Genomic DNA, 8,546 nt, shown 5'->3' with positions numbered 1-8,546 from the left:
CACAATATGGACTTCAAGCTGGTTTTGGACGATCAGAGCCGTAGAAAGGGGTGTGTGGGTGTGGTCTGCCCTAGGTGTCATGACTGGGGGGGGGGGTCACAAAATGGCAGGCGAGTGGGCGGCACACCTCATGCCTGGAGGCAGCAGCTCTTCTGACCCAGTGGCAGACAGCAGCCCTCCTCAGCCGTGGCGAGGGGCTCCTGGCAGCAGCAGCTCCGTTGCTGGGTCATGTCAGACCCGGCTGTGGAGACCAGGAGGAGAGTGAGCAGTAGCTTCCCCGCCCCTCTCCTACCCTGAACTGTGGCGTGTAGGAGGGCACCCTTTGCGCCCCACCCCCCTCAGGAGCACACCTGCCCTGGGCAGCATGGGCATACGCTCCGCCACTGTGGACGATATGTTGATATATCACCCAGCCCTACTCAGGAAAAGCCGCTGGTTCTAATGAGGCCAAAGATCCCCTGCCCTGTTCTTCAGAGCTGTATTGTTTTCAGGTCAGTTCTGTGTCTAGGGCAGCTGTCTATCAGCTCCATCTGGTACGCAGGCTGAGACCCTACCTGCCTGCAGACTGTCTCGCCAGAGTGGTGCATGCTCTAGTTATCTCCCGCTTGGACTACTGCAATGCGCTCTACGTGGGGCTACCTTTGAAGGTGACTCGGAAACTACAACTAATCCAGAATGCGGCAGCTAGACTGGTGACAGGGAGCGGCCGCCGAGACCACATAACACCGATCTTGAAAGATCTACATTGGCTCCCAGTACGTTTCCGAGCACAATTCAAAGTGTTGGTGCTGACCTTTAAAACCCTAAATGGCCTCGGTCCAGTATACCTGAAGGAGCATCTCCACCTCCATCATTCTGCCCGGACACTGAGGTCCAGCACCAAGGGCCTTCTGGTGGTTCCCTCGTTGCGAGAAGCCAAGTTGCAGGGAACTAGGCAGAGGGCCTTCTCGGTGGTGGCGCCTGCCCTGTGGAATGCCCTCCCAACAGATGTCAAAGAGGAAAACAACTACCAGACTTTTAGAAGACATCTGAAGGCAGCCCTGTTCAGGGAGGCTTTTAATGTTTGATAGATTATTGTGTTTTGTTTTTCTGTTGGAAGCCGCCCAGAGTGACTGGGGAAGCCCAGCCAGATGGGCGGGGTATAAATAATAAATTATAATTAGTATAAATAATAAATTAAATAATGAATTATGGTGCTGGAGGAGACTCTTGAGAGTCCCATGGACTGCAAGAAGATCAAACCTATCCATTCTTAAGGAAATCAGCCCTGAGTGCTCCCTGGAAGGACAGATCGTGAAGCTGAGGCTCCAATACTTTGGCCACCTCATGAGAAGAGAAGAATCCTTGGAAAAGACCCTGATGTTGGGAAAGATTGAGGGCACTAGGAGAAGGGGGCGACAGAGGACAAGATGGTTGGACAGTGTTCTCGAAGCTACGAACATGAGTTTGACCAAACTGCGGGAGGCAGTGCAAGACAGGAGTGCCTGGCGTGCTCTGGTCCATGGGGTCACGAAGAGTCGGACACGACTAAACGACTAAACAACAACAACAACAACATTATTATTATTATTATTATTATTATTATTATTATTATTATTATTCCTGATCTGCTTTGCATGCATCTTCAGGCAACAGTTTTCCACAGGCTTGAGTGGCACTACCACACAGTCTCCTGCTGCAGAGTCACACAGACTCCCTGTTTGAAACCCTAGAGAGCCGTTGCTGCCAGTGGATCAACGGTTTAATCCAGCTCCCTATGTTCGTTCCTGCATTCTGACTTCAGCGCTCCCTGAAGCCCGAAGAAGGCTTCTGGACACAGCATGACTTCCCATCTTTCTTTGAGGCTGAATTCAGGCATGAGGCTTGATAAATATGTGTAAACAAGGCATTATCGAGAAGCAGGATGTGCTGCTTGCAGGAGAGATGGGTTGTGGGGGGTGTTAAAGAGAGATTGATCTTTGGACAAAAGATGGTTAATCGCAGAATCGTTCGAATGTTGGCAATGAGCTACTAATATCAAAAAGAACTGATCAGAACTGTCTGAGCTCTGGATCTTTTCACAGGCTCTAAAAGACCTTGTAATAGCATCTTTGCAAGTATCGATCCCTTTGTGTCATCCTGGTCCGTGCCATGGAAACATCCAGCCGGGCTGCTGCGGAAGCGCTTGCATTTTCAGTGCCAGATCTGAAGGCAACGTCAGTTAAATGCTGAAATGCCATTGAAGGCGATTATCAGGCTTAATTGCCGAGCCGCCTGCTGGGAGATTAATGCAGTTATGAAACTTTGTTGTGTCTTTTCTCTTAAAAAATAAATAATGCGGAGTAATTGCAAGGTAGATCCTTAGTTCTAATGATCTATGATGGATAAGCATGACATTCAACAACATCTACCTGTGAATCATCACCCAGAGAAATAAGTACAATTAGCGCTCTATTTTAAAATCCCTAGTAATTACACATTTCCCAGACAGAAGCATTTGATTGCTTAGGTCAGCCTTTGCCAGCCTGGGGCCCTTCAGATGTTTGGAATACAAAACCCACACAGATGTGCCGATAGTAGACCATGTGGCCATAGGGTCCTGGGGCTGATGGAAGTTTTGGTTCATCTTGAAGGCACTCGGTCAGGGAAGGCTTGCCTAGGTCATCATCTGAGGCCTTCCAGTATTTTTGTCCTTGTGATGCCACCTGTCTCTGAGGCCCCTTCTGCACAATACATTTAAAGCTGTGTCGTATCACTCCCCCCCCCCCCAAAAAAAATCCCAGGAACTGTAGTTTGTTAAGGGTGCTGGGAGTTAGGAGACCCCGATTCCCCCTCACAGAACTACAATTCTCAGAGTTCCCTGGGAAGAGGGATCGATGGTTAAAGCGTTCTGGGAACTGTAGCTCTGGGAGGGGTCTTATCAACTCACAGCATCCTTAGCAAACAATAGTTCCCAGAATTCTTTGGGGGAAAGCTGTGACTGGTTACGGGGGTGTCATAGTGCTTCAAATGGGTAGTGCAGGTGGGGCCTAAATGGAACAGGTTGCCAAGTTAGTGGAGGCCCCTGAAGCTTTCTTCCAGGGGCGGGGTCTGCCCTGGCACCCACCCCTCTCTGTCAGGAAAGAGGTTAACACATGACTCTGTTCCAGAAAACCTTTGCTAGGGTATTGGTGCTGCATATTTTACACTGCTGTGCTTTAGTAATTACTAATTTAAAACTTGCTTCTGAATATTCAGAAGTCCCTTCCATTGTCTCGTGCCATAATCTTTTGTTAGCAGACTCCTTTTTTCTTGGTAAAGATTCCAAGTGCTTCAGGGTGCACAGTTATTTACGTACATCACCACTCCCGGAATTTTAGCATTTTATCATTTCCCTTAAATATTGCACCAGTAGGTTAAGTTAAAGAAAAAGAACAATTCTGCAATTCTGCGACAAGGAGGCACACTTATATAGAAAGCAGTGAAGCTTGTTATCAGGACCACGGGGGACAAAGCTTAGAATGAAACAAAACCTAAGAAAGCAAGTCTAGACACGAGCTTATAAAAGGGGACCACAATGGGAATTGTGTCTGGTTCGCGTGGCTTGCATTGTTTTCATGCCCTAGAACTGAAATGAAATGTGCATGAATGTGAAATTCAGCAAAAAATTGAAACCTGCACACACAAGTTAACTATTGATCAGATAAGATAAGGAGATGCTAGGGGCTGCTGTCCCTGTTCATATTGCTCACCAGCCCTGTCTACCCCTCCCTCTTCCCTTTAAACCTCACTCAAATCTCCATCGCCTCACAGCTCCTCTGTGTCCCTCCATCCCTGCTTTATTCAGATCCCTGCTGCTGTTTGGAACTGCCATTTAAAAACCCGCCTTCTCCTTTGCTCCCCCTCGCACACCCTGACCAAGCAAACCTGGTCCAAATAGGAGATTGCGATGCAGCACTACAAAATCCTCCATAACAAAAATCAAACAAACCCCTATGCAAATCATTTATATAAAATATATCATTTACAGGCAACCCATCATCACATCCCAGGGTGGTTTCCATCAATGACTAATATCTATTTATATATATTTATACCTAGTCCAGCATCCTGTTCTCAGAGTGGCCAGCCAAGTGCCTATTGGGAGCCAATATGCAGGACTTGTGTGCATTGTCCCTCTCCCACAATTCTTCATTCCCAAGTGGCTGGTATTCAGTTGCCGAGGACCGATCTGAGGGATGGTAACGTATGCAGGATGCTGGACTAGGAAGACCTATGTGTGCTTTGAAGTACATCAGAAGCCTCTGTGGCAAAGAGGCTAATTAAATGATGTCCCAGAAGTTTGCCTCCCTGCTCCTTTTTCTTCTGGAGCAACTGATGGGGAAGCAAAAGAGGAGATCATGCCAAAGCGGGCCCATCTAGTCCAGCATCCTGTTCTCACAGTGGCTAACCAGATGCTTATGAGGTGCTCACAAGCGAGACCTGAGTGCAACAGTCTTCGTAGCAGCTGGTATACAGAGGCATTTACTGCCTTGACAGTGGAGGGAAAACATAGGCATCATAGTTATGATTATGAAAAACAATCCAAATTAATAAAAACAAGCGACAGAACAACAGCGTTAGGACAAAAACTGAAGAAAAGTGATTACTACTTTACTGTAAAAGCCAGTGAGGACAGGAGTATCATTATTTATTTCATTTGAGAAGAAGAAGAAGAGTTTGATGTCCCGCTTTATCACTACCCGAAGGAGTCTCAAAGCGGCTTACATTCTCCTTTCCCTTCCTCCCCCACAACAAACACTCTGTGAGGTGATGGGGCCGAGAGACTTTAGAGAAGTGTGACTAGCCCAAGGTCACCCAGCAGCTGAATGTGGAGGAGCAGAGTCGCGAACCCGGTTCGCCAGATTACAAGACTACCGCTCTTAACCATCTTTCCATGAAGCATATCGAAGCAATTTCACACTACAATAAAAACCAGAGTGTATAGTAATGAAAGCATCAAACAACACTTGAAGCAAGTTTGTTCTGTGTCCTGGCAAGTTTGACCAAACTGCGGGAGGCAGTGGAAGACAGGAGTGCCTGGCGTGCTCTGGTCCATGGGGTCACGAAGAGTCGGACACAACTAAACAACAACAACAACCTCCTCTCAGTTTCCTCTTTCCCAAACTAACCATACCCAGGTCCATCAAGCGCTCCTCATAAGGCTTAGTTTTGCGTAAAAAGAACTCCATGCATGAAACATTTTGAAACAAATTCAGATACGTACTGATAGGAATCAAAATTCCCACTTAGAAGGCTTGTTGGAAGAAGGAGCTCATGGTTGGGAAATCATCAGAGTCTCCACCACTGGACTTCCGAGAAAAGAGTGTTCCGAAGTCTGGAGTCCACAACAGAGAAGGCCAGCTGATGGAACGATGAAAAGAAGAGCCTGTGTGGTGTAGTAGTTAGAGTTCTGGACTAAGACCTGGGAGAGCAGGGTTCTAGTCCCTACACAACCCTGAAGCTTGGGCCAGCCACAGACTCTCAGCTTAACCTGCCTAACAGGGTTATTGTGGGGATTAAATGGATGACATAATGGCGGGGGAAACTATGTACACCAGCTTGAGATCCTTGGAGGTAGGATATAAATTTAATATTAATTGTAATAAAAGAGAGTTAGATTTTTTAATAAAACCATTGAAGTGTCTTCAGAACTAAGCTCTTGACAATTCGGCCAAGAGGATGGTGGTAATAAAGAATCAGGAGTGGATTTTAGCCACATCTGGGAGACTTGCTCAGGAATATTGCCAGAAATCTGTGCCAGCCATGTATTTCTTGTCGAAATAATGAGCTGCAGAGTTCCTTGGCATTCGATAGCTATTTTATTAAGGCTTTTGAAAGAAGTACAAAAGGAGATCTGAAGGCTTTCAGAATTAACTGGGCTCTGCTTTGTGGTCCCCTCAGCCTCAGAGAAACACCACTGAATTGTCTTTAGATCTTCATTCTGGCAGCATATGATCAATGGCCACTAGTTGGTATAATATTTTGGTTACCGGTAGTCTAATGCTACAGGGTTGTTGTTGTTGTGTTGTTGTTGTTGTTTTTTTTGGGGGGGCAGCAAACTCATTTAAGTCTGACAGCCATTCCATCAGCCAGACTGTGATAAAACAATGGAGATGCTACTCCATTTGCAAAACAAAAAAACCTTACACCAACCTTGGAATAGTCAAGTTGCTGATGAAGAGGAAACCAATTTTCATGAGCTGACACATCTTGATGCAGCTCTTGCTAAACTCAAGCAATCAACCTTGGCAACAACCAGCACTCTGAATAAAGAGGCAATGATTTCTCCACGGTAAAACTGGTAAATTCTATTTGATCATTCGGCCGTTGATGCATGCTGCTGTTTCTATAGCAACGCTTAAAAGTGTCTTTCTAACAAGATCATCTTTGCTGTCGCTTACGTTTGGCTTACCCACAACTCTCTTGGCTTTTCTCTCATTCTTTCTGACTTTTTGCAGGAGGAAACCTTTCCTGACAATTCGGGATAGCCGAATCTGTCAGTTTTAGTTCCACAATGTCAGACATACTGAAGAACCCCTTGACCTTGAAAGCCTCCATTAGGTGTACGGCGTGCGGTTCTGGTCAACTCATTTCCAAAAGAATATTGCAGAGTTGGAGAAGGCTCACAAAAGGGTGACCCAAATGATCAAAGGAGGGAAAGACTCCCCTATGAAGAACGGTTGCAGCATTTGGGGATTTTTAGTTTAGAGAAAAGGTGAGTAAGATCTGATGTGATAGAAGTGCATAAAATGGTGCACAGTGCAGAGAAAGTGGTTAGTGAATTCCCCCCCCTCTCTCATCCCAAGTGCTGAGAGTCAAAGGTGGGGAGAATACTGTTGCACTTAAGTTCAATGTGGCCAATGTGAGAACAAGATGCTGGATTAGATGGACCACTGCCCTGATGCAGCAGCCAAGATCATTTTCTGTTCCTATATTCTCCTATGAGTCCTGCAACGCCTTACCCCAACACTGACCTCTCAACTTTCTAGAGTCTCTCTCTGGCATTGCTTCGCTGACCCTGTGATTTCATTGCGCTCCTCAGTTGGATAATTCAACCAGTTGCAGGAAGAGCCAAATCTCTGCACTTTAGCAACCAGGTATATGAACACCGATGTCTACCCACTGCCTATATAATTTCTTTATTAAGTTGGTTTCAGGATCTGTCCTGGGCTTGTTAGGGGATTAGTTCGTTTGCTGGGTTTGTATTTAGACTCTTTTGAGAGCTATTATGCTAATGATATAATTGACTCTTTTAGGGAATGTTTATGGATTTGGTTTTGTGCGTTGTTGTTGTTTTTAAGAAGCAGGATGTAGTTGCTAATTAATATGTCCGCTCCAGTGAGTTAATGAGGTTTTCGGGAAAACAAACCAGCATTAATTAGCATTATTGGGGCAGTGTACCTAGTAACATTGGATTCAGAAGCTTGATATGCCACAAATCAAACCCCAGATTTTCTTCCTCTTCACCTACCCCCTATCCAGCAGGCAAATTGTATTAAACTCATAATTTGCAAATTGAACAAGCCATCACTGGGGTTTAACTGGATGTCGTAAGAATTGCAGTTATTTTAAAAGTGTATCTGTATTCTTTACGTAGAAAAAAGTATATTCAAAGTAACATAAAAAGGCAAGAACAACCACAACATAATTGAAGCCCAGCCATCTAATAAGTTAAGAACAGTTTATTCCTTTTTGCTGCTAATGATGATAATTATTTATGAAACTTATTAGTCACTCCTTAAACCAGTGATGGGCAACCTTTTGAGCTTGGTGTGTCAAAATTTGCCAAAAAACTGAGCATAACTCAGGTGGTGTGTCATTTCGAGGAAAAAAACCACAATTTCGCGATATTTATAGTTTAAATAACAAAAATGTATAATTGTTTCCCCTTTTTTTAAAAAAAAAGAAAAAGGAGAGGGGATAAATTATTAAAGTTTTTTTTTTAAAAAAAAATTTTAAAAAGGGGAAAAAAATAAGGCAAAACCCAGAGGTCTTTCCCAGTGGGACTCTGGGCTCAGGGTCTGCTACTGGGGAGGTGGGCTCGGGTTGGACCTGTGCCTCCTCGTGGCCCTCTTCAGCCCACCTCTCCCCTCACTCTGCTATGCTTGCGCGACGGTGGGGTAACAGGGAAGGGGTTTCAGCTTACTTGGGTGTCTCTTCTCCCTTCCCAGGATGGCGGTGAGCTGGCAGTGGTGGCAGCAGCAGCAGCGAGGTCAAGGTTGGGGTTCTTCTCCCTCCTCCAAGGGCCCCCTCCTCTCCCTTGAGGTGGGGTGATGGGGACGGCAACAGAGCGAGCGGACCCCTGTTCTCATTTGCCTTGTTTTCCCTTCTTTTCTTCCTCCTTTTTGCGGGGGCGGCGGCAGCGGCAGCAGGGCTGGGGCTTCCTTTTTCTTCCTCTGGCCTCCAGAGTGCCTCAAGGCCATCTGTCAGCTTCACGGGGTGGGGGTGGGGTCCGGCAGCTCCCCGGTTGCTGCACTGGTGGCCCCCAGTGTATGGGCGGTGGCTGTTTCGGTGGCTCAGGAGCCTGTCCGGCAGCTCCCGCAGCG

Source organism: Zootoca vivipara, chromosome 13 (genome assembly GCF_965207765.1).
Source record: "Zootoca vivipara chromosome 13, rZooViv2.hap1.1, whole genome shotgun sequence".
Classification (NCBI taxonomy): domain Eukaryota; kingdom Metazoa; phylum Chordata; class Lepidosauria; order Squamata; family Lacertidae; genus Zootoca; species Zootoca vivipara.
This window is presented reverse-complemented; position numbering follows the sequence as displayed.